The sequence below is a fragment of the Manis pentadactyla genome, chromosome 7 (assembly GCF_030020395.1).
Source record: "Manis pentadactyla isolate mManPen7 chromosome 7, mManPen7.hap1, whole genome shotgun sequence".
Taxonomy (NCBI): domain Eukaryota; kingdom Metazoa; phylum Chordata; class Mammalia; order Pholidota; family Manidae; genus Manis; species Manis pentadactyla.
The window spans coordinates 115,448,098-115,473,165 of NC_080025.1; the positions used below are offsets into that span (position 1 = coordinate 115,448,098).

The following is a 25,068-nucleotide window of genomic DNA, read 5'->3' on the forward strand; positions in this document are numbered from 1 at the left end:
AGGCAACATGTCCTCTTTCTTCAACACAGGAAGGAAAAAAGAGAAAAAATAAAGAATAAGCAGCTTCCTTTCAAGGATATAATATAGAAATTGCAAATATTATCTCTGCTCACTTCTCATCCAGAATTTAGACACACAGGCACACTTGAGTATAAAGAAGGTGGGAAAGTTTTCTAGTGGGTTGACATGTTCCCTACTAAAACTCAGTGTGTGTGTCTCTGTGTGTGAGTGTGTGTTTAACTAAAAGGTCACTGGAAGGCAGAAGGGGGAAATATATAATAAGGGACTTAGTAATCTCTATAACAAGCTATTTTCCTCCCAGTTTTAGCATCTCTTTCTAGGTGTCTCTTAATTACTTACTAGCTTCCCAACAAATGACTCAGTAGATTTGCACTGTTGACAGTACCTCATACTCTAAACTTTGATATATAATCCAGCTCTTCCAAGTTTTTACAATCCTGCTTCTTTCCTCAGTTTTATGTTCTTAGAGGGTACTGAACTTACTAATTTATACTAAAATATTAATGGGTGATAAATTAGCGGCTAGTGGGAAATAATGCTCTCAAATAACTATTTTCCTTTTAAGTAGAAAGTTTTAGGGATTACTACACCTTAACCCAAATGGGTAAAATTCTAAATATAAACATTTCAGATCCTCATGCAGATAAATAAAGAAGTAGTTTGGGGCCAGTTCCCTTTTCAGTCTCACTGAGATGTTGCAATAAATAATCGCCTATGCTTAGGATTTACTCCTTAAAGACGAAGAAATGAGTAACATCACCACAAAATTTTATTATTTTTTAAATTAATTATCCCCTTCTTCCTCTCATTTATTCTTTTGTGAGGAGAGTTTTTTTTTTTTTGCACACTTGTATCTGTCCACATCAGAAAATATCCATAGTATCAACAGAGACAGCAGAGAACTGCAGGTTTCAAGGAGATATCTAAGGGAACCCAGCTGCATTATTGCCTGCCTGGGATATTTCTTTCAGTCAAGAAAAATGTATTAGCAATATACTACACTGAGGTGCTGGGGATACACAGAACCATGAATAAGACAGGCCTGGATCCTGGCCTCATGGTGCTTAGAGACATGTGAGCCTATAATAATGGGATAGTTTGTGTCTCTGTTTGCATACAGAAGTAGTTCCTGACTGTAGCCAATTGTGCTCTTGAAAGGGGAGGAGAACCCAGAGCATGACAATGAATTTATGTGCTTACTCTATCCTTGCCTATCTATATTCCTCCCCTTTAAAGGCTGCTTTCTACCTACTTTAGGGACTGCACCCAAGTCCAGTGGAAGCACGTCTGAATAGCTGACTCACTTGGAACATTGCCCTGATCTCGGATTGTGTTGGCTCCCTGCCTGTCTGTCCAGGCTTTGTGATTCCTTTGTAGTCACTGTACTCCTAATGGACAAGTGAAAACATCTAGCACATAGCAGATGTGAATGAAGAGAAGATCTTTAGAGACTCTAGGTTCACGTCTCAGGACCACAAACACAAAAGTATTTTGATAATGAAATTCAGCTGGTACCTTCTTTCTATAATAGTTCTTCTTGGATAGAAGCCAAATGGATTAAAATTGTACCAAATTTGATCATGTACCAGGAGGTATTATCTTTAAGCTTTAGTACATACAATTCAGCTTATGCATTTCTACCAGAAGAGCCAAAATTAATTTAATTTTATGAGGGTCAAGGGACAATTGTAGCATGTGTGTGAGAGGCCTTGGAATGGGGGTCAGCTTCCCTGTCATCAAGTATGTCACCAGTGATGATGCTCAAGCTTCCTCATCCAGGGAGACAAGGAGCAGGAGGTAATTCCACAGGAAGGAGCTGGGGAGGACTCAGAACAACGGCACTGTAGGTACCTAAGCCCTTCATAGCTGATCTCTCTGACAATAGCCTTGTCTAGAGGTCAGCAAACTTTTTCTGTAAACGGTTAGATACTAAATATTTAAGGCTTTGTGGGCCAAAAAGTCCCTGTGACAAATACCCAACTCTGCTTTTGTAGTGAGAAAATAGTCACAGACAAAACATGAGTGAATGAATGTGGGTGTGTGCCAATAGAATTTTAAATACATGGGAATTTGAATTTTATTTAGTTTTAGTATGTCATGAAATACTTTCTTCCTTTGATTTTTGCTTTCATCCATTTACAAATGAAAAAACTATCTTGGCTCACCAGGCAAAGCCAACCCCGACCTGATGTCTTCTTCATTCAAGAAGTAGTTACTGACTCCATGTGCCGAGCGCTGTTCTCAGTGCTTGGAACACTGCAGTGAGCAAACAGAAAACACTTCCTACCCACGCAGAGTCTATATTCTAGATGTGCCCACTGCCACGGCTTATCGTCCACAAAGGAGTCACTATAATGGCACTGGGTGCAAGCGCATTACCCTGTTACAGAATCCCACGTCCACATGCTTCCTGAGCCATATGCCAATGAAGTTCACATTCTGCAAGTTTGGTTGCACGCACAGTCTTTGTCCACACCCTTACTGTAACCCTTCGTGCATTGCATCACCTCTCATCTATTCCCTCACCCCTAGCACACTGCCTGGCGCAGAAGGGATTCAGCACCACAGGTAATTGAAGCTAAGATGCTACTGGCATTATTTTATGTACTAAGGGAAAAAAAAAAGTTGCCATTTAATTCAAGATGGTCATCATTGTGAAAGGGATCTACATTTCAGAGATGTTTAAATGTGAAAAAAGAAATATGAGACTTAGGCTCCACGAAATAGGGTAAATATTTCCTAAATAAACTGTGTCTATATCCCCATTCTTTCTTAAAATAAATGATACTGATTTATAATGAGGCACAGGGAAGGGTCAAAATCATAACTAAGGGCTTTGTGAAGAATGTCACGGGTGAGAGTAGCCCGCCTGCATGCCTATGACTCTGCGGCATTTGTGTGCAGGAGATGATCTGTCCTGCATAAAAGGCCTTGCTTGCTTTCCTGAAGTCTCCAGGGCTGCTTCACATACAGCCTTGCCTCCTTCTTGCCACTCTGGTGGTGAGTGGTGCAGAAACGTTTTAATTAATGGTGAACTTCTCAAAGTTGAAGTGCAAACAATTACAGCTCAATTTTACTTTCAGCCTAATTTTCGTCATTTCCATTCTCTCCTCCCTCCCTATTATATGCCTCCGTTTCACAGTCTGTAAAGCTGGCTAATGGCTCTGCTTGTGAAAGAGAGGGTATTGTTTCTCTCTCCTGCAATTAAAAGCTGCAGAGAGACAAAGACAGACCTCGCCTACTGAACTTCTCTAGAGGAGTCCTTCCTGAAGGAAGACACCCCAGGCTTCTCTAGCTGGGGAATGATTTCTTTTTTCCAGAAAGGATCATGTCTTTCCCATAACAACTGTTTGCACACAACACTCCAAGAAAGTTCATAGCACACATCACAAGTATGTCTGATATGTAAGTGAAGTGATCTGTAGCACTGCTAATTAGACCTAAATTCTTGATTTACTATTTATAAAACAAAATTGATTATTACTTCATCAACAACATTTAAAGCATCATTAAGAGAGGTCTACTCCAGCAGCCTCAGGTTAAATTTTTTAACAAGCACTTTAGTTGCTAATCTGTGTTATTGCCAACATATGTAAACTTCCTAATGCTAATTGCATTCAGCTGTGAATCAAACAATGTCTAATTCTCTTCAGGATTAATTATGCACATGTGCCGCCTGCATTCCTAAACACGGTTCTCATAAATAATAAGAGATATATCTAAGCAGATGGGATTTTTCCAACTAAGTGATCTGTTTATCATGAATAAAACAAATGACACATACTAGACTTCAAATGCAGAGTCACTGCAACTTCACATATTTTCACCATTAATAATTACCCCACAATTGTTTGTGTGAATTCATTTTTCAACAATTGAGCAGCAGCCCATGTTTGCTCACATGCTATATTTATCTCTTACGACATTTTGAAAACATTTTGAGCTGAGAAGTAGCAACAGCTCTGTACCGACTGGGTGAAGATAATTGTACACTGCAAAGATTCAAATTCCGCACTCTCCACGGAGTCGTGTGCAGAGTTTGTAATTAAGCTGATAAAACATTATATAACCTTCTTAATTCATAGAACAGAACATGTTAGTGGGCATCTTTCCTAGCATGACCAAACCAGAATTATTTCAATAGTTTTATTCAATTCTTTGTTCCTGCAACAAAGATAAGTTTGAAAGAAAATGTACATGTGCAAAAGTATATTCTATTTCTGTGGGGTTTTGTTCACTTTCATAATGTACCCATGGTATATGCATAGTAATATGAACCAAAGTTGAATTAGGATACCTTGGCATTCCAGAAAAAATTAAGATATTTTTCTTTAAGGAGTCAAATCCTTAACAGCTTCTAAGAAGGGTTGAAAACTTATTACCAATCCTACTGCTTTCTCCCCTCTGTCCTTCTTATTTCACAGTGAGCAAAATTTCTCTGACTTGTCCATGACCATCTTTATCAGATTTTGCTAGGTAGTGAAGCTACATGATAGATTATTTAAATTATGGCTCTAAAGATAATGTAAGTGTACATAAACTTAGAACACAAAAGACCCGAGTCTGGATCCTGTCTCTACTACCTACCAGCACTGTGAACTTACAAGTTATTTAACTCCCTATGAAATTTATTTTCTTCATCTCTAAAACAGAGATAACACCACTTCCTTTATGTGAGGATTTATAGAGATCTTCAGTTACTAGGCCTAACCAGTAGAAAATGCTCAGCTAATGTTTATTCTTTCCACTTCTTTTCCTTGAGCAACATATCATTTACTTCTCAGAATTCACATGCAGAGCGTTAACAAAAGGGGACCTGTGGAATTTCCACTGGGAGGCAGAATGAGCAAGAGACTCTCTGGTACCTCTCAACCTCACCAAAGTTCACTGTTTACTACCTGGACTGAAAAAAACCTTCCTTGTCCTAAATGATCCAATTCTTCTTTAGTTTATCAAAGTACATGCACTTTTAAAAGTAAAAAGTTTGTGACAAAATAATATGACCTTACATGGTTTTCACAGGAACTCTTAACAACATGACCTATGTGATGTGGTAATGTTAGGCAGAAAGACAGACAAGAGCAGGGTGGAGGGAGAATAAAGCCAGTAAAGGCCACTAACAGGGACTCAAAGAGTTAATCAGATAAAACCAGAGATCCAGACTTGCAGAGTTAATTAGTTAATTAGTAGAAGTTTCAAAGGCCTGGAGTGACTTGAAATGTTCAAATATTCCCCAGATGAGAAACAATTACCCAGGTAAAGAAAAACATCAGAGCACAGCCCATGTCTTCATTTTATCAAATAGGTAAGGTCTCCAAGGCCAAAGACTGTCAGTCAAGGACTTCCCTGCCCTACCTCCTGAAGTAGGGCGGGGAAATAGGACAAGGGTCAGGTCATTGTAAAATCTACTTAGCCTGAGAAATAGAGGCCTAGCTTATTCTTAACTTAATCTATATGCTGTTCTTTCTTTTCTTCTGGCCCCTTAATCAATTAAGTAACTCTGTGACTAGGACAGGAGATAAACCTAGGAAGGGTAAATTAACCTATGTGGATAATGAATGCCAAGATCTGGACCAACACAGTCACCTAAATAACACTATTCTTAAGATAAAACTTCAAAGGAATTATGAATAACCGGTGTACATCATGCCTTGTGCTGACCCTTACCCAGAAGGCCTTATAAAACCCTCAACCCTGTACCCTTAAGTGTGCCTCCTCTTTGAGGTTCCCTGCACTCCCATCTGAGTGTATACTGTCTTACAGCAAGTACACTTTCTTGTCACATAAACCCATCATTGCACTTGTCCCTGAACTTTTCTCTATGATAAAGACAAGAACTCTCCAACCTCCACTTCTAGTAGTAAATGTCTTTGCCTCTTTGCTATTTCATTCTATTTTCCAGACTTAAGAACAAGTCTTCAATCGGTCTCTGCTCTACTCCAGATAAGTAGGGAGGGGCTACTGAGAGCTCTGATTTGGACTTTCAAGTTCCCTTCGCCTGAGTGATCAGACCAGGACTGCAGCTGGACAATCATGCTCTTTGGTAGCCTGCCTGTCTAACTTTGGGCAGGCCCACTCTGTTACTCTGGTACATGGTGCAATAAAATTTACTTTGCTTTCTTGACTTTGTTTTCACTCTGATTTCCCCATATCTCTGAACCAAACTCCTTCCCAAGAGTAATAAATTAAAACATTGGATTATTAATTTCATCTGCCAAACCTGCTAACTTTGGTTATTTGACCTTGTGGCAATGACTATTTCAAACACTTAGAATCATACATCTTGGCTAAGCAATCAGCTAAAGCACGTCCTTACAGTTTTATGAGGACATTCTAGGATTCTGGAGGGGCAGTGTCTCATACTGCTGGTAAGGAGGCAATGGTGTAACTGTGGCTAATGGCAGAAATAGAATGTAGTGGGGAGTGTTGTTTGGTATGAATCTCTTTGTCTCAAACCTTTCACCAGGAAGCAGTCTCACCTTCTGTCTACAACCCTCACACTGTACTGGGACTTCTACTTTTTATCTCTGCCCTCCAAGTGATATGCAGTCTTTCTGCCCTCATTCAAAAATCTGACTCATCTAGATTAACTGGAAACTGACTATTCAGATTCTTCAAATATCTAAAAGGTCTTTAAGCAAATTTTTAGGCTGAAAATTCAATAAAATATCCACTAGAAAATAAAAACGAAAAAACAAAGCCAAATGACAAAACAAACAAAAATCTGGATTTAGTCCTGCCAATAACTTCCTTTGCCTGTTGATACTTTTAATACAATTATCATTTATACCTGAGGCATTTATAATATTGAGACATTAATAAAATGCAATTATATTCAATAGATGCATTTTCCAGGTCAGAAAAGTAGATATTTCAGAAAAGTAGATATTTAGTTTCCCACCAAATTAAAACTAAAATAGCTGAATTTCATCCTGCCTCAGTCTCCTCATCAGTGAAGTGGTGACAAAACTAGTAAATATCTCATAAGATGACTTGGAGCATTAAATAAACCAAAAATTATGAAATGCTTACAATAGTGCCAGGCAATAAGTGCTTAATGACTGTTTTCTCCTATTATTGTTTTAATAACTTAACAAATTCAACCAACTGTATATCTTCCACACACTTTTGGCCTTACTATGACTTTTTTATTAATCATGGATTTGAGTTAATAATATAAGAAATAAATAATGCATATGGATTTTTAAAAACCTAGCTGTCCTTAAGATTGAAAAGCATCCAAAAATACAAAAAGAGGAATAAAACACTGGATTAATGAAGGAAATGGTGCTACTGGAGACTCTGATGGCTGCACAATATATCGGCCCCAGGCATTAAGCCCGAAGGCATTTTTATGTTTTTTTCCTTCACTTTTCTCTGGGCTCCTGCCTATATGTAAATTGAAGCATCAGTCCATTCTCCTCCCCATTAATGTCTTTCCACACTTGATAAGGATATTCATGCTGTTCCCTAGGGTTTAATAATTGCCAAAAGATGCATTAGATGATAATATTGATTGTGAGGTATTTTGAGTCACTAAATTCTCTTTTTAACAATTAATTTAATATCCTTCCAAAAACAATTCTAACTGCTTGGCACAGAGCATATGGTACTTAATATTTTACTAACATTTAAACAAATCTAAATTTGCTAGTTTCCTTAAATAACCTTACACTAAAAATCATTTAATTTCTAAAATGTACATGTGGTAACAAATGTGCTATCTTAAGTAACATGAAGGTTGCATAGGTAGTAGGCTGTGGTCCAACATATTAGATATCCTGCAATGGATGCTAGAGAAATTTTACCTCTTTAGTATCAAAATTTTAAGTCTCAGGACTTGAAAGTAAAAATGAACATAAAGAATTTCACATACAATGTAAAAAAAAAATGAATGTAGATGAATAAGCAAACTGATTTCTATATGGTCTATTTGAAATACAAAAGAGAAAAGCAAATAAAATTGCCTCAACCCCTTTAGCTTTAACTACCAGAAATATTCTCTGATTGCTCATGAATATTACTAAATTCTTATGTGTGAGGCCCAAGGTTAAAAATAACCAGGTTAAAATGAAACAAAACAAAAAATAATCGTAACTTTCTTTGAAAAAAGAAAACGATTATCAGTTTTGAGTCATCAGGTAAAATACATGTTTTCTTTTATGTCCAATAGTGGATTGTACTCTATGATTTCTTACGTTTCTTCTAGTTTAGAATTCTTTGATTCCTGTTTCTTCTAAAATTTTAAATTTGGATATAAATTTATTTTGGTTAGAATGTAGTATAATGCAATTAATGTAAAGTTGGCATTCCAAATCAATGGGAAAATAGAGATAGACTGATTAAATTAAATCTCCTAATGCTTAAAAATAAATGTGAAAGAAGTCACAACTAGTTGAAAAATTAGAATAATTCTCAGTAATATTGAGAGGGGGGAAGGTTTGGCCAAGCATAATCCAGAGGAAAAAATAACTAAAAGAAGACTGATTATATGTCACTATATAAAAACGAAAAGTTTCTATTTATCAAGCACCATAAATGACCTAGGGAATATTTGTTGGCAAAAGGTTAGGAGTTCTGTTATATGAAGAATAAGCAATATTTATAAATCAATAAAAGAGACAAATAATACAAACTCTCTGGTAGAAGAATATGTAAAAGATAGGAACAAGTAATTAATGAGAAAAGAGAAGACAAATAGTTATATGAAAAAATAGCTTCACCTGCAATCTAAGAAATGAGTAAAGAATAAAATTTATTTTGTTCTTTATTGTGATTTTCCAATTAGAAAGAATGAAAAAGAATATTAATATTCAATGTCATTAAGAGACAAAGAAAGGGACATTGCTATATGCTGTTTTTCTCAGTAGAAGCACTATTATCTGGAGGGCAGTTTGGTTATCAACATTAATAACCTTAAAAATGTCCAGAACAAGAAGGACAATGAGGAACAGTTCCAGACTAAAGGAGACTAAATAACAATGAACACAATGTGAATCCTGGACTGGATTCTGGGGTTGGGAGATAGGAGATGGGGTTGAGGAACTCTAAAGAACATTGCTGGGGCAGTCAATGACATGTAAATATGCACTGCATAATAGATAATAGCAGTCTATTAGTGTTAATTGCCAGATTTTGATAATTTTATTGTAGTCATGGAGCAGAACATACTTTCTCTAAGGAAAAGCATTCTTAAGTATTTAATGGTAAAAGGGCAGGATTTTATCAACTTTATCAACTCTCAAATGATTGTGCTGTGTGTGAAGAGACAGAGAAAAAGAATGCAAAGCACAAAGAAATAGGCATATGGCAAAATGGATGAATATAGGTGAAGAACATAGAGAAGTTCTTTGTATGATTCCTGCAACTTTTCTGTAAGTTTGAAACTATCAAAATTGAAAGTTAACAACAACAAAACAAATTTTAAAAATATATACTCAATAACCCATAATTTCATTTCAGGAATTACTCTAAAGGAAACGAAACAATCACAGATTTGCAGCAAGGATATTTATCAATCATAGTGTTACTTATAATAGCAATAATCAGAAACTAAATGAATGTACAAAAAATTCATTAAAAATATCTATTTTATAGGGTGGAATTCATATAGTCATTAAGGTCTTGTTTAAAGAAATGTTTATTGACATGGAAAAATATCTCTGAAATGATGTTAATTTTAAAGAACTCTTTAAAACATAAGCACAATAGGTTTTCTTTTTAAATGAATATTAAAATTGGTAGGTATACTAATAGACAAGTGATTAAGATTGTTTTTTTGTGGCAGTTTATATCCTTTCTGAAAAATACATCAAACAATTAATGACAGATAAAAGAGGAGATGTGACTGAGACAACTGTCTAGGGTTTCTTTCATTTTTTTTTTCAATATTCACTTTATTCTGGTGGTCTGAAACTAAACCCACAATATCTCCAAGTATGCCTGGAATTCCCCATTCCCTTTCCCCCAGCCCCTAGTAACCTCTAATCTATTTCTGTGTCTATGAATTTACCTCATATAAGTGGAATCATACATTATTGTCCTTTTGTGACTGGTTTATTCCACTTAACATGAGGTTTTCAAGGTTCATCCATATTGTAGCGTGTACCAGAATTTTATTCATTTTAAGGTTGAATATATTCCATTGTATGTATATATGCAGTATTTTACTTATCCAGTCATCTGTTGATGGACATTGTGTTGTTTCCACCTATTTTGCTATTGTAAATAATGCAGCTAAAAACATTAGTGTACAAGTATCTGTCTGAGTCCCTGCTTTCAGTTCTTTTGGGTACATACCTAGGAGTGGAATTGCTATAATTACGTGTTTAACTTTTTGAGGAACTACCAAACTGTTTTCCAGAGGGTTTCTTTCATTTTGAGAGTATTTTGTTATTCATCACAAGGCTGCACCATGACTTTTGTCAGCCCTAGGAACCTCTGCTTTCTGGGCCCCTCTATAAAAAAACCATATGAAAAAATTATATTTTACAGTTGTGCTTATATAAAGTTGAATATTATTAAGATTGCATATTAAAATGTTTTATTCTATACAAACGTCTATTTTTTTAATTCTTATTTTAAAAGAAATTAAAATGATTTCAAGAACCCCTTAAAGTATTGTGGGCTCTATCTATTATGGAAACACACTGTTTCCATTGTGTTTAATAGATAACTTGGCCATAACTCACTTTCTTTACTGTGCTTTGTTCAGCTGCTGCCTTGTCACGCTGGTCTTATTTTCTCCAGCATGCAAGAACATCTTCTACTGCCTGCTGCACACATATCTATTTGCTTATTGATACAGATTCATACCCAGACTCATATCTGAACCTGAATGTGTGTCTAGTAGGTATGCCAAAACATCAGCAGAGATCATTTATTTGTGGTAGAAAGCTGGATGATATTTAATGTTATCTGTGTACTTCACTGTTTACCAATTCTCTTCATGGAGCATGTGTCACTTTACTAAATAAAATATTATATATTATAAATAGCTAGAAATATATATTATAGATATTTCCATGGAAAGAAAACAATGTAAATTGGTCAAGGTATGATAAGCAAAGTGTGTTTTGGTGATCTTGGTTGGAAAAGGTAGGAAAATGAAGTCTGGCTATTAAGGAAGTGAAACAATATTTTGATATAAAACTATTTATAATAGAACTCACAATTTTGTGTTTGTTACTTAAGCCAATTAAGTTTTAATAACATTCTTTTAATAGACTATATGATTCTGAAGATTACATGATTTATCTTTTCATCTTCTCTGACCAGTACTTTCTAAAAGCTTAGTATGTAATTGCTGGATCTCGCTTGTTAGTGAATGGTGGAATAAATACATAAAAAGTCTATTTACTTTAATACTCTTGTCAATGACCAACATAATCAACAATGGGCAAATCCATTAAAATGGGTCTGTTACACAAGTTGTTATCATAACTTGAAAGACACCTACCATGCTATTCATTCCAACTCCTGAATATCATTGGCACTTAGACTTTTAAAAATTTGTCTTTGGGGATCTACAACACTGCTCAAAAGTTTGTTTTTACTATTTAACAATTATTTTTAAAGTTAAAACATTGCTCATGAAATATGTTCAGTTTATCTAAATAACAAAGTAGTATTACTTCATTTTTTCCATGAAATATTAATGAACATTCTTTTTACCACCTCAATTTATTACAGGGTAGTGATTATTTTCCTCCAAAAACTCATATTTTAACTTACAGCATATGAATATTTTTTCTAAGTCTTTATCCAGTCATCCATCAGGGTTTGATAGTTATAAATGTTAGCTTAAATCCAAATGATTTGAGCAGAAAAGAAAAATAAAAAACCATAGTTTCAGATTGGAGAAATATATTTTGCTTGGCAGTTCAAGATTTCATATAACTGAATAATGTAGTATGTCATCGCAACATAACAAATACAATGTATATATGTATGTATGTGTGTGTATTTTTTACATACAGATGTATATATATATAAAATCTTTGAAATTTTAATGTTCTCTTTGTGCCATACCTTTAAAATTTTATTTATAACCAGTATATGACATATAAACAATGGAAAGCTTTCAAAAGTGAATTCATTACAGGTATTAAATGTACCCATAATTATACCTTTCTCCATTTACTTGAGGTGACCTGTTATTTGGCACTTTTTGGATGGAAATATTCTTATTCAATTCATGGAATGTTTTCAACTACATTAGTGCTAGTATGTAGTAACTGCCTTATCCAGACATATAATTCTTACAGAAATACTGGAATGGAACTCCATGAAATTAATATTCTGTGTTTCCCCTGCAGACTCTTTAGAAAGAGGAATTTTATATGATTTTTGCAGAAACCTGATATAAGCCTGTATAACTTAAGGATCACATTCACATTATTTCCCATAATTACTTAGTGCCAGACGAACACCCCGTGTACAATGCCATATTTATTTTAGGTGAACTATAGTTTTGAGGTTTTATAATTTCTTTGCATAATGTGTATATTTAGAAAATATATACATGTGGTTGACAGAAGTTATAACTATTCTTGCTATACAATACAGCCATTGAGCCTTTGTCTTTGAATCATATAAACATAATCTTATGAACAGTTTTAAACTTCAGGAAATAGATTACTTTATCCAATATTTTAAATTTTAAATTTTTATGGCAATATATATGCATACAATATTTATACATGTGAGAGAGATTTGCAATTGCCTGTGTAAGTCTGTATGAATTAATTTATTCATGAAGTTCCCCTGAAAGTCTTCATGACGTGTCCTTCAATGGTGAGGAAAACATGAGGTCATGGTGAGCCAGTGACCTAACAACTCAGAACAAGATAACTGTTATACAATTAAATCATTTAATGATATTTCTAATTATATAAAATTTGAAATATTAAAAGAATATATGAAAAATATATGTAAGTTATGAATAGTGAGAAAAGATCCGATCCCCATGACCCTAGCACGTAACTTAAGAACTAGAATTATTACCATTAGTGGTTCATCTATTTTTGTGTTTCCATTCCTCTTCCTTCCCCCGGTGGGTAATCACTATACTGAATTTTGTGTTTATCTAATTCTTTTAAAAACAGTTTTATCACAACAAAATATGATATTTAGATTTGGATGCTTTTGAGTTTTACAAAAATGATATGATGTGTGATCATTGGTGCTATTTGTCCTGGCAACCAAATCTGACCTGTGAGTCAAACATTATCTTTTATGCACAGTCTAGTTATTCCACAATGGTTAGAAGACCTGGCAGAATATGTAGTAGTGTTCCTTAGTGTCTCAAACAGAGCCTCTAATAATTACCTACATTTCAGAAACTGGTTATTTGAAGATTGTTATAAACCTTTAAATGATTAAAAATTCCTTTTAAATTCTAAAGGACTAAAAATAAGTTGTTTCAAAATTATTTTCTTAACTCAGGCTGTCATAACAAAACACAATGGATTGCTTGGCTTAAACAACAGATAAGTATTCTCTTACAGTTTTGGAGGCTAGAAGTCTTAAGGTCAAGGTGCCAGAGTCATCAGCTTCTGGTAAGAACTTTCTTCCTGGCTTGTAGATGACTGTCTTCTTGCTGTGTCCTCACATGGTATGGGAGGAAAGAAAGGAGTTGGGGGGAAAGGAAAGAGGCAGAGAGCGCTCCTTTATGTTTCTTCATATAAGAGCCCTAATCTCATCAAGAAAGCCCCAGTTTTATGACATCATCTAAACCTGATTACCTCCCGAAGTCCTCATTTTCAAGTACCATTACATTTGGGGGTTAATGTTTCAGCATAGGAATTTTAAGGGAGTGTAAATCAATCCATAGCACTTACATTTGAACTTCCTATTTTAAATTAAATATATTTATATATAATACATAATTAAATACATGTAGTATATTATATACACACATACATATTCATATACAATATACCTACATATCTGTATCTATAATATTTGACCAAGCAATTCATCATTCTGAACTTGCATGGCTGGTATAATCCCTTTGAATATTCAGAGCCCCAAATCAACACATTCTATCTCATGAAGCACCCTTTATAATATTTCACTCATGACTGACTCTGCTATGGTTGTGCAGATGCACTCTTTAAAATATGTCTTTCTGTGTTGAATATTTTTGTTTCATATAAAAGCAGTATTAGTTATTCCCAGGATCACATGTTTTTGTTATGAGTAATGTAGCCTGCCCCCCTCACCCCTTTTATCACTTCATTCCTCACCTTCTCTACTAAGTACTTAAGATTTCCTAAAATAATAACTCTTCACTAAAACACCCTCTAAATCCATGAATTCTTTTCCCTGTTCATTCAGCTTCTTTTAACCAAGTCATTTATATGCCCCAGAAACACTAAAATGTGTATGCTGGGTAAACATGTTTTATTTGCATTTTCAACTATAAATTTCACCTTGTTATCTTTTTCCAGTGTGCAGTTTAATTAATCTCTGAGAGTGTCTCACTACCAGGGTTTGTGATTCAGAAGGTTTGAGGTAGAACTCAAGAATTTTTATTTCTAGTAAGTTCCAAGGTGATGCCGATGGTGCTAGTCTAAGGAATACACTTTAAGAACAACTAATTAAAGTGTTTTTAGCCTATCCATAATCCATGTCCTTGGAATAATCCAGATCACAGAAAGCTAAATCAGATTATTTTGATTGGTATGTATCCTTGTACCAGAAGGCCACAGTGAAACTTTTTAAGAAAATCATGGAGAACCTGCCTTTATAAGCACATTGGTAGGACATGATATGAATTGATTGGCTACTTTCATACCTTGGCTCTATGTTCACTATTCTGTATGTGTTTTTTCTGTACATGAAACATCATCAGGCTTCAATGCTGTATCATGCCTATTGTCATATTTTGAATTGCATGTTAAGGACTTTACCATGTTTCTACCTTTGGGTTGATTCCAAAGAAGCTGAGAGGCAAATCTGTAGTCAATTTCTAATAGTGTATGTAGGGAATTATATTATTTGTGGATTATTTTTATACTTGGCTTTATTTTATTCTATTTTCCCTGACTTTTCCTATCATCCTACCAATTCCTCTTATCTTTATGTTTTTCTTTCTAGCATTTTTTGATAGGTTACCTCAGTTACTCTTTTGGAAGAGAGTACTGGTAAAGATTATGAAATAAGTGACTAGCTAAGCAGTCAAACAAAGTGCATGAGAACACTGATGTCCAATTTTTAAGATAATAAATTTGCTTAGTATATAACATAGTTAATTTGGGGATCTATTATATTTTCCCCTGGATATTACCCTTATTACTTGGTTATATGCCCACTTATTTTTTAACAGTCGGGTTTGTAGTATTTCATTGCTAATTGAGGCTTGCTATGAGTTTCACAGAGCATAAGCTATGATTGTTTTAATATGAGGACATAGCCCACCAGGTCCAGGATTTTCTCTTTTGCAAGGAAACTTGGGAGAGTACTTCATAAATCTAAGTGATTCTGTTTCCTGTTATACATCTGGAACATTGTGTTTATTATTGTACAGAAAACTTAAAAAAAAAAGGTGGGAGCACTGTTCATAGTAGATTATTTTTACTTGTCTAAGTATACTGTGTTTAATTAGCAGAGAGGAAAATCGCCAAAACAAATGAGGCAGGGGAGGGGGTGTGTTTTCTGTTGTCGTCTGAGGTCATTTTGCTCACCACAGTGTCAGTGAAATATTCCCCGTATATTGCTGCAATCTTGTTGATTCTTTTAAGTAAACATTGAATCAGACAGAGGGAAATCATTTTCATATTTACACAGAAAAAACATATGTTTCCTATCAAAAATTTTGGGAGATCTTTTTTGTTTTAATTGAGGAGATTAATTTACTAGCATGTTTAATGTTTCTCTACATTGTAATTTGTTTTTAATTACATATGAATGCCATATACAGTTCATTGACACTGTATTAATTCTTGCAAGTAAATTTACTCACCACTCATGTCATTTGTATCATGGGGTGTATGTTCCTTGTTAAGTGATTCCTTTCTAATTTCTAAATAATTAGCTAATTAAGGGTACGATCCTAGGGTTCGTACACAAGGATAACACCCACTGGCTTGAAGACAGCAGGATCGGCTTTTATTGTGGTTCACAGTGCTGAGTATCCTCATCATGTTGTTTTCCTAATTAGAGCCATATTCATATTTGCAAATATTCACCTGTTAAATAAACTTGTTCCACAAGCTTGTGGATTTTTGTATTGTGAAGGTGGTCAACTAACTGATGGTAGATTCAAGAGTATCTCAGTGGATTTCACTTAGTTCCACTGATAAACAACCTTCACTGTATCCACAACCCTGGCCAGCCAGCCACCTTGCAAATAACTGTAGTTGATCACAGGAGCAGCATTAAATCAAACTAAACACCCCAGTCCAGGAACACCAGCCCTACTACTAATCAGAAAAATGATAATGATAATGATAATAATAGCTTACATTTTTCTAGCATTTATTATGTCAGATGCTGTTACATATACTATGTATAACTCAGCTAATCATCACAAAAAACTGTTGAAGTTTGTATATATACAAATAATAGTGGGTTAATACAGTCATTATTTTATTTAAAGGGCATCACATTTTCTACTAGTAACAGAGAAATATTTAAATGCACTAGAAATATCAATGCTGAAGAACAACATGCCAAAGTTCGATTCTGACCTGTTCTTTGACATTGAATTTGAAAAGACGTGAAGTGATTTCTTCCTCTATCATAATTTATTTCACTAGTTGGTGAGTTTTTAGTAGGATGGACACACAAGGCTGAATTATGTAGAGTGAACTGTCTATTAAATATAATGGAGAACCTTTCCTCTTGTTCAACTGGGTTGGTAAAGGGGAAATTCTCTGTTGTTTTTTCCTTATGTGCTTAGAGTGAAAAAGACCCCCTGTGCTGTTTAACTTTCTGGTCCATCTTTGATATTTCACACTCTCCTTCCTTGAATTCAGGCCATTCCTTCTCATTTAAACAAATATGTTAAAGTGTGAGCTGATTCACCCTGTCTCTAGACCTCTCTCTTTCCCTGGTACTTCGATAGGAGGAATCGTCCAACAGCACTTCTGTGAGCAAGCAGCCCCCTAGCAAAAAAACCACAGGTAAGTCCCATAAAGACCCAACATATTGCAGCAACACTGCAACACCTTTACAGCCCGGCCTTTACCCAGATGCATGAGTTTTACTTCCCACTCCTTACCTTTCCCACTCCCACCATACAGCCCTACAGTCATCCATTCACACTGGACTGTATGAAGTTCACTGAATCCCAGGCAACCATCTCTTTGACTGTGCTTCTGCTCTTACTTCTGTCTGGCATTTCTCCACCACCTCCTCCCATCATTATACAGTATAATGCTACTACCTTCATGACTAAACATCACCTCCTCCAGGAAGTCCTTCCTGAATACCAGAATTAATCAGACTCTTTGGGCTCTTTGCTTCAATTTCCTTATCCCAATACTTATTCTTTCCTGTGATATATTTATTTATTTACATGAATGACTGGCTGACAGATCAGGAATTCTTTGACAAGAGGACTTACCACATGCACTCATGTAGAACCATCCCCATGCGCGCACATGCCTAAGCTTGGCCTAGTGTCACTCTGTTGCTAATGGAGACCTCAGAGCCACGTGTGCGTTAGCAGAGTTGTTGGCTTTCATATGAAGATCAACTTTTATCTTTCTATTTTTATCTTTTTATATCTTTTATCTTTTAATTTCCCTCTATTTTATTTATAAGCAATTCTTGAGTAGTACATTAGCAGTAATGTATTATTCTGCCTTTAGATAACAGCCATTTGTCAATAAAATATAAACTTCTTAAACACAGAGCCCTTGTCTTTTTTATCTCTTATTTATTTTGTGTACTCTGCATACCAGAGTGGCTAAAGAGTGCCTCCGGAGCCAGACTGTCTGGCTTCAAGTCTCAACTCTGCTTGTACCTAACGGTGCAGCCTTGGGCAAGTTATTTAACCTCTCTGGCCTTCCTATGTCAACGAAATGAGGAAAATAACCACGTATATTTCACAGGCTTGTTGTGAGGTTTAAATAATACGTGTACAACATTCAGAATAACACCTAGCACAGAACAAGGCCTAGGAAAATGCCAGCTGTTGTGGTTGTGATGATGTTCTCTCTCCTGTACCCCACATGCACCCACACATTATGCCTGCTCTTGGGTTTTTGATGGTCCAGAGGTAACAGAGACTCCCGGAAGACCTGACGAGGAGCAACCAGAGACAATGCATGCTCAATTCTAGATGAAATGCGCTATGTGTTAAATAGATCTCTGTGAGTGTTCAGAAGCGCTTTTGCTTATAATTATGTCTTGAATGACCTCTATCCCAACTCGCTGTATCGCTTTGTGTTGCTGAGGCAAACTCCACGAAAAGCCTGAGCAAACAGGTAGGCCTTTCCACTTGTACCCTGAATGCACAACTAAATCTAAAGCTAATGAAGTTCATTGAGATTAAAAGCACTTCATATGCCTACAACAGCTCTTTATATAATGCAGTTAAGGGTAGAAAATTCATGGCATTTCATGCCTACTTATATGCTTTTCATGTGAAAAGATACAGTATAATAAAAGTCGAGGATTACTCATGTTAATTTATTATATTTTGCTGATATAGTCACATCAAGGGCTTAAGAAATATACTTCAGCAGCAGTACAAATGAAGGAAGGATGGTTTAAGACATGGCACATAAATGCTCTCCTTCCCGCCGCTTTTAATGACACTTCATTTAGAAATACACCCTCTTTCATATGGATAACACTCTATTTCAGAGTTAGACTTCTTTGGGAAAGGAAACTATAAAACTCATTGAGCTGATTGTTTAGTAAAAATTTAACAAAATTATTCTCATGTAAATGTACTGAAATGTAACAAAAAAGAAAGATAGATGCCTTGTAATTCTCACGAGCACTAACTTTTAGAAGAAACCTATTACACATACCAATTCAGTTTATTTAACACATTTTACATAACACGTAAGTAACAAGAGCTTTATTTTATTTTAATTGGATGGGTTTAGTGCCTTTGAAATTATAATTGGAGCGATTTATATTTAAATAAAACAATAAAATCTGTGCTGTCTTTTCACTATAAGAAGGATCTTGGAAATATCATCTTTGATATGAATCAACAAACAAATACTTAGCACCTACACACACAAAACATTAAATTGGGTTGGAGGCAGAGGTTGGAACAGAACCAATACCCAGAATTGGTAATCAAAGTAGACACTTCATAAAACCACATGCATATGTCAACTTAAGTAATTATATAAGTCAGTATGTAATGCAGACTAAATTAGGAGTGCAGATAATATGTGCTAAAAGAATTCAGAGAAAAATACTGCAGTGGGCTTGAAACAATCGCCAGTCTTCAAAGAGGAGAGACTGTATGAACTGAGAGTAGGTTATATTTAATAAGCAGAGAAAGGGGAAAAGATATAGCTGACTAAAGGGTGCAATGAGCAGAGGCAGATTAACTGGGAAGCAAATGATGACTAAGGGGCACGGGCCCCTCCCCAGACCTGTACTCTATGTTATATTCATAATTTTTCTCCCTTCCTTGTTCACTCTCTCCTTTCTTCTTAAAGAAGACCTCACAAGTTGCATAAACTTTAGACCCCACAAAATCTCTATGTTTATCTTGTAAAGAACGAAAGTTGATGGGGGAAAATGATTTATTGTTAGGACAATAAATGGACTAATCTTTATTTAGCAGAAGGTTCATGTTAAAGGGGCCAAGGGGAATGAATGGAAGTGAAGGGGTATAGACTGAACGTCTGTTTCTTCCCCAAATTCACATGTTGAAACCTAATCCCCCATGTAACTGTATTTGGAGTGATTAGGTGATGAGGGTAGAGCCCTCATGAATGGATTAGTGCCCTTAAAAAAGAGATCAGATTAGAGAGCCCCTTGTCCCTTCCACTACATGAGGGCACAGTGAAAGGACGACCATCTATGAACCAGGAGGTGGGCTCTCACCAGACCCTGGATCTGCCTGTGTCCTGATCTTGTTCTTCCAGCCTTCAGAACTTCGAGAAATAAACTTCTGTTGTTTATAAACCACCCAGTCTCTGGTATTCTGTTATAACAGCCTGAGTGGATTAAGTCAGGTAGGTTAGGCCCAAATTGCATAAGTCATTCCTTTTCACACTAAAATACTAAATCATTTAAAAGTCTATCCAATGTGCAATGGAAAACCACCAAAACATTTTAACAAAATTAATATTAATTGAGCTCTTTCTATATAGGTCATAGACTGATCATCATCTATATCTTACGGGCTGTTCCAAAGTCATACATTAAGCAAATGGTGGTGCTGGGACTCTAAAACAGATCTTCTGGCTCTATCCATGTAACATCTTCTCCCTATCCACACAACAGAAGAGCGGAAAGATGAATCTGGCAGTGACAGCCAGAATTAGGTGAGTGTGAGAAGAAGAAAGAAGAGAAAAATCAGGAAACAGAAGAACAACCAACCACAGATAAGAATCTAAAGAACTGGGTGATGTGAGGCATCAAAGTCCTTCCTGTTGTTTGGGAAACATAAAATAGGCAAAAGAAACATAAACTTTCAATCAAGTAATGTTGTTGTAAAGACCACTCTGTGTTAAAATCACCCAAATCACTGCACAAAAAGAAAAGACCAAAAATGAACAAAACAAAGAAACAAAAGTTTAAGTTTTAGTTATGCCTAAAATCTCTACTTCTTGGTTTGCTAACATTTTTAACTACAGAAAATGTCTCTTCCCAGTAACAGAATACTGTCTTCAACTTTCACTTGACATTGTTTGTATTTTACTTGTATTATAATTACCTTTGAACATGTTTTACTAGATTATAACTTCCTTGAGGGAAGGGTCTGTGACTGACATGTTTCAGCAGAACTGAACTCACTGCTTTACATGTTATTATTTACTTGTTTAAGTTCATTCTGCTGAAAACGCACACACACTTGCGAACATGCTCCCATCCCATTATAGTCATTTTTATATCATAGAATGGCTTTCTTTATTTTACATCACTTTTCAATATGAAGGAATTGAAGAAGAAAGAGGGTTTAAAGATCAATCAGATCACATGATTTTAGAGAAGACAAGCATACTGAATGTGCTGAAGAGAAGCCATTTGGCAGGCTAATGACACAGGGATGTCAAATGGAACCATTTATGCTTTGGATGATTTTATCAAAAAGACTAAATCGTTACTGTTAAACAGTTTCTTTGGTCTTCAATCTCTCTTCCATTTTGTAAGAAGATTGATCTTTCTCATACTGAGTATATTACCCACCTCTTGAATATTATTTATTAACTCTCCACAACTTATATCCTAAGGAAGCACTACAGTAATTAAAAGTGAAGGCCCTGGAGTCACACAGAACAGGGTTCAAATCACAGCTCCATCTCTAACTGACTGGCCTTAGGCAAGTTTTTTTATTGTCTCAGTTTCTGTCTGTCCTTACCTCACTTACACAGTTATAATGAGGAGTAAATCAGATGAGCTGTAAAAATGTGCATAGCACATCTTATAGTCACTATGTATTAATATCTGTAAACATTTTCCAGAGAAACAGATAAATAGGAATGAAGAAGAGAGAGAGACAGAGACTTCAAGGCATTGACTCAAGAGATTATGAATACCAGCAAGTTTGCAACTTGCAGAGCAGAAATTCAAGCAGAATTTCTGTTAGTTTTGAGACAGAATTTCCAGAATTCCATCTTCTCCAGGAAACCTGTTTTTGCTCACAATGCCTTCAACTGGTTGGATGAGGCCCACTCCCATTATGAAGGATAATCACATCTGCACACTTTCACAGCAACATCAAAAGTTTGACCAAACAACTAATATGACAGCCTAGCCAAGGTGATACATAAATTAAAAATGACAGTATTATTTCTAAGGGACAGACCTGACTGCCTTGTACTTACTTAACAGCACATCATTCTCATGCCTGTGTCTCCTTTAAGGACCACTTACCTCTTTATCCTGGAACAATCTCCCCCTACTTCTCTGCACAGCAAATTTGTACTAATCTTCCATGTCTCACATAATTCCTCAAATTCTCTGTTAGATTTTCCTTACTACTGCAAGCAGAATCGAGTACACATTCTGTATTTTCAAATAGTGCTTTGTGGAATCCTCTTGAAAACACCACCATGTAAGGTTAAATTGTCCCTTTCTGTTTTTATATTCTCAGCACACATAGTATAGAGTAAAAAATTGAATGTCTTATTGAATTTTTCAGTGAATATTTGAATGAAAAATAATGGAATGAAGAAAAGAGAGAGGGAAAGAAGAAAGCAAAGAAAGAATAAGGAAGAAAAGAAGGAAAAAGTTAAAGATTGTTAATTTCTTTCTACAGTCTGCTCTGAGACATCCTTAGTTGCCTACAATATTTTCCACCCTTCCCATAGGACTCAGGATGATGAAACATGATAAAGCATTTGCTTATATTCTTCCTAAACTTGAGAGCTAAGCATTATGTGCAATATACATATATTCATATGCAACATAAGTAAAACAATCACAAAGCTTAAGATTTTGTGGTGGCATTTGAGAGTGAGATAAAATATGATTGAGCCTCACGTTTTTAAAAGCAATTTTTTGTTATTACTTTTCATGAAGAATTAGGTAACTCTAAAATATTTTATTAGATATGCCATCATGTGTTACATGTCTTCATCATGTTTAATGTGAGAATCAAGTCTGGGTCATCATATCTATCTTCCTGTCAATGCCTTCATGCAGATAATTCCTGGATATCCTACAAGTAAGAGGTCACGAAAATCATTTTCTGGAATGATGTTATTATGTCTCACATGAAAAGACATCACTTATGGGTAGATCATTCATGTTGCTGTGTTTCTGAATGGCTAAGTGTCCTCAGCCAGTTCGTTTCCTGGTCACCTCCTCTGCAATCAGTTTAAAAACATGACTTTCTATTGGGTTCTATGTAGTTGATTATGACACATGGAAAATAAAAAAAACTCTTGTATCATTTACACTTCCAAAGGAAGTGACACAATACGTGTAATGTGGGCTCTGCAATGAGAAAGCTTAGGGAACCTTATTTTAAATTGTTATTCCACATCTGCAGACAAATGTTGGACAAAACACTTAAGGGCTCGATAGGGTCCTATATGCCAGGATATACTGAAAGCTTAGTCTCAGAGAAGAGAAATAAATGAAGCTAATGACTAAGTCGATGAGAAAGTAGAACTTTTTTTTCTTTTAAACTTAGAATCAAGTTTAGCTTCAAGCATTAATTTCATCTCAGTTATTCTATTTATAAAAAATGAAGTAACGCTCTCCCTTTAAATCTTTGTTAATATCTCCGAACTCTGTTGAGGTGATTTAATAGAACTGGTATACAGGTAAGTGAGTCCTGACCAGTCCTTAAGGACCTTGCGAAACACCCACTGGGAGGGAGGGAAGTGGGAGGGAGGGAGATGGGATTGTTTCCCTCACTGAGCCCATGGAATGAGGATCATAAACATATTACATTTACTTCAGTTTTTCAGTCATACTAGTACTCTTCCTTATTTTTATATGACATGAATTCACATTGTAGTGTACATTTTTTAAATTGTTGATTGTGTTGGCTGTCTTCTTTTGTATGTGATTTCTTCATTTATTTTGGAATTTGGGTTTTCAGGGTCATTGAGTGGGCTTTTTTTGTTTGATGTGGTTCGATTTAGTTTTTGGTTTGGTTTTTTCTTTCTTTCTCTTGGCTTAGTTCTTGGTCACAACACAGCTCCTTATCCTTCTGCCTCCCTAAGCCTGTAATTTGCACAAAACATGGTTAAGGTAGCCTGAATTCCAGCCTTCTTCAGGAGCTTAGAGCCCTGGGTATCCCCTGCTTCAAGCAGTAGGGCTGGAACATGGCAACTGAAGCTACACCCCCACTAACAGCTTGGGCCTCAGGAGCCTGAAATTCATTTACATTTAATCACACTTTCCAATTTTTATGGCCCAAGGAAATGTTTGGTTTGCTTCTGATCAGGCTTTGTATTGCTGGGTTTTTTTTTCTTTTGTTCCACAAACGTTTATTTGAGGACCTGCTGTATAGCAAGTGTACTGTGTTTTTTACATGAGATTTCTCATTTCTGGGCAATGAACAGTGACTGGTTAGCAAACTTGCCTGCTTTGGAGCTTCTTTTCTCTTCCCTCCCCATGATGCAAGAAGAGCCCCTTCTCCTGTCCAGGGCCAATCCCCCCACCTGCTGGCTGGATCCCATGCCTGCTGTCATGCCCTGGGATGGGTCCCCTCTGGTGCCGTCATTCATACCCTCTCAGACCTTTGACTTTTTCTGTTTACTGTGTATTGCTGTTTCTTAAAACATTTTCTTTTACTGTAAATGTTAAGAGCAGAGGCAGGCTTCAAAACAGATACTGACAAGGCTTGGTGGCCAGATGTCCTCAGGGTCCTTATATTATCAAGAGTTCTATGATACTGGGTCAGACTGAAAATAGGTTAAATTCCTCCAATGATTCAATGGTTCTCAAATTTTCATATGCCCAAAGCTGGTTACTTTATTACAAAGCAGACTTCCAGATGCCATTTCTAGAGCTTCCAGTTCAATATGGTTGTGGTGGTGGGGGCTGAGATGGAGACTATACATCTACAGTTTTAATAATCCATCTAAGTGATTTGGTCTGTTCCAACAATGGGTAATTGATAGATTCTTAGAAACCAATAGCTAAAGTACATAGCAATTTAAGCATGGTGAGGGCTGGTCATGGTGGCAGAAAACTCTATACTTGTGTGTTGGACTGTTACTTGTGTGACCCTCCAAGCCTCAAGACAAACTGTGAAGAAAGGCAAGAGAGAATACTCTAATGAATGTAGGTCCACTGTGAGAAACAGAGAGGAACATAGCTAGTACATTCAGTCAAGTTCAGTGTAGCATGGCTACTAGGAGGGAATCTCAGAGCAGAGATGCAGCACAGGGGAAAATAGAGTCATATAGGTTTAATATAGTGCTTCCTATTAATTAAACA

The 25,068-nt window shown here is 35.8% G+C and overlaps 1 long non-coding RNA gene across 1 annotated transcript in view; it reads right to left on the minus strand.

The window, feature by feature from the left end:
• LOC118935344 (uncharacterized) overlaps positions 1 to 25,068 on the minus strand; it is a 461,859-nt gene that overhangs the window by 24,270 nt on the left and 412,521 nt on the right. The gene's annotated exons all lie outside the window — the stretch shown is intronic.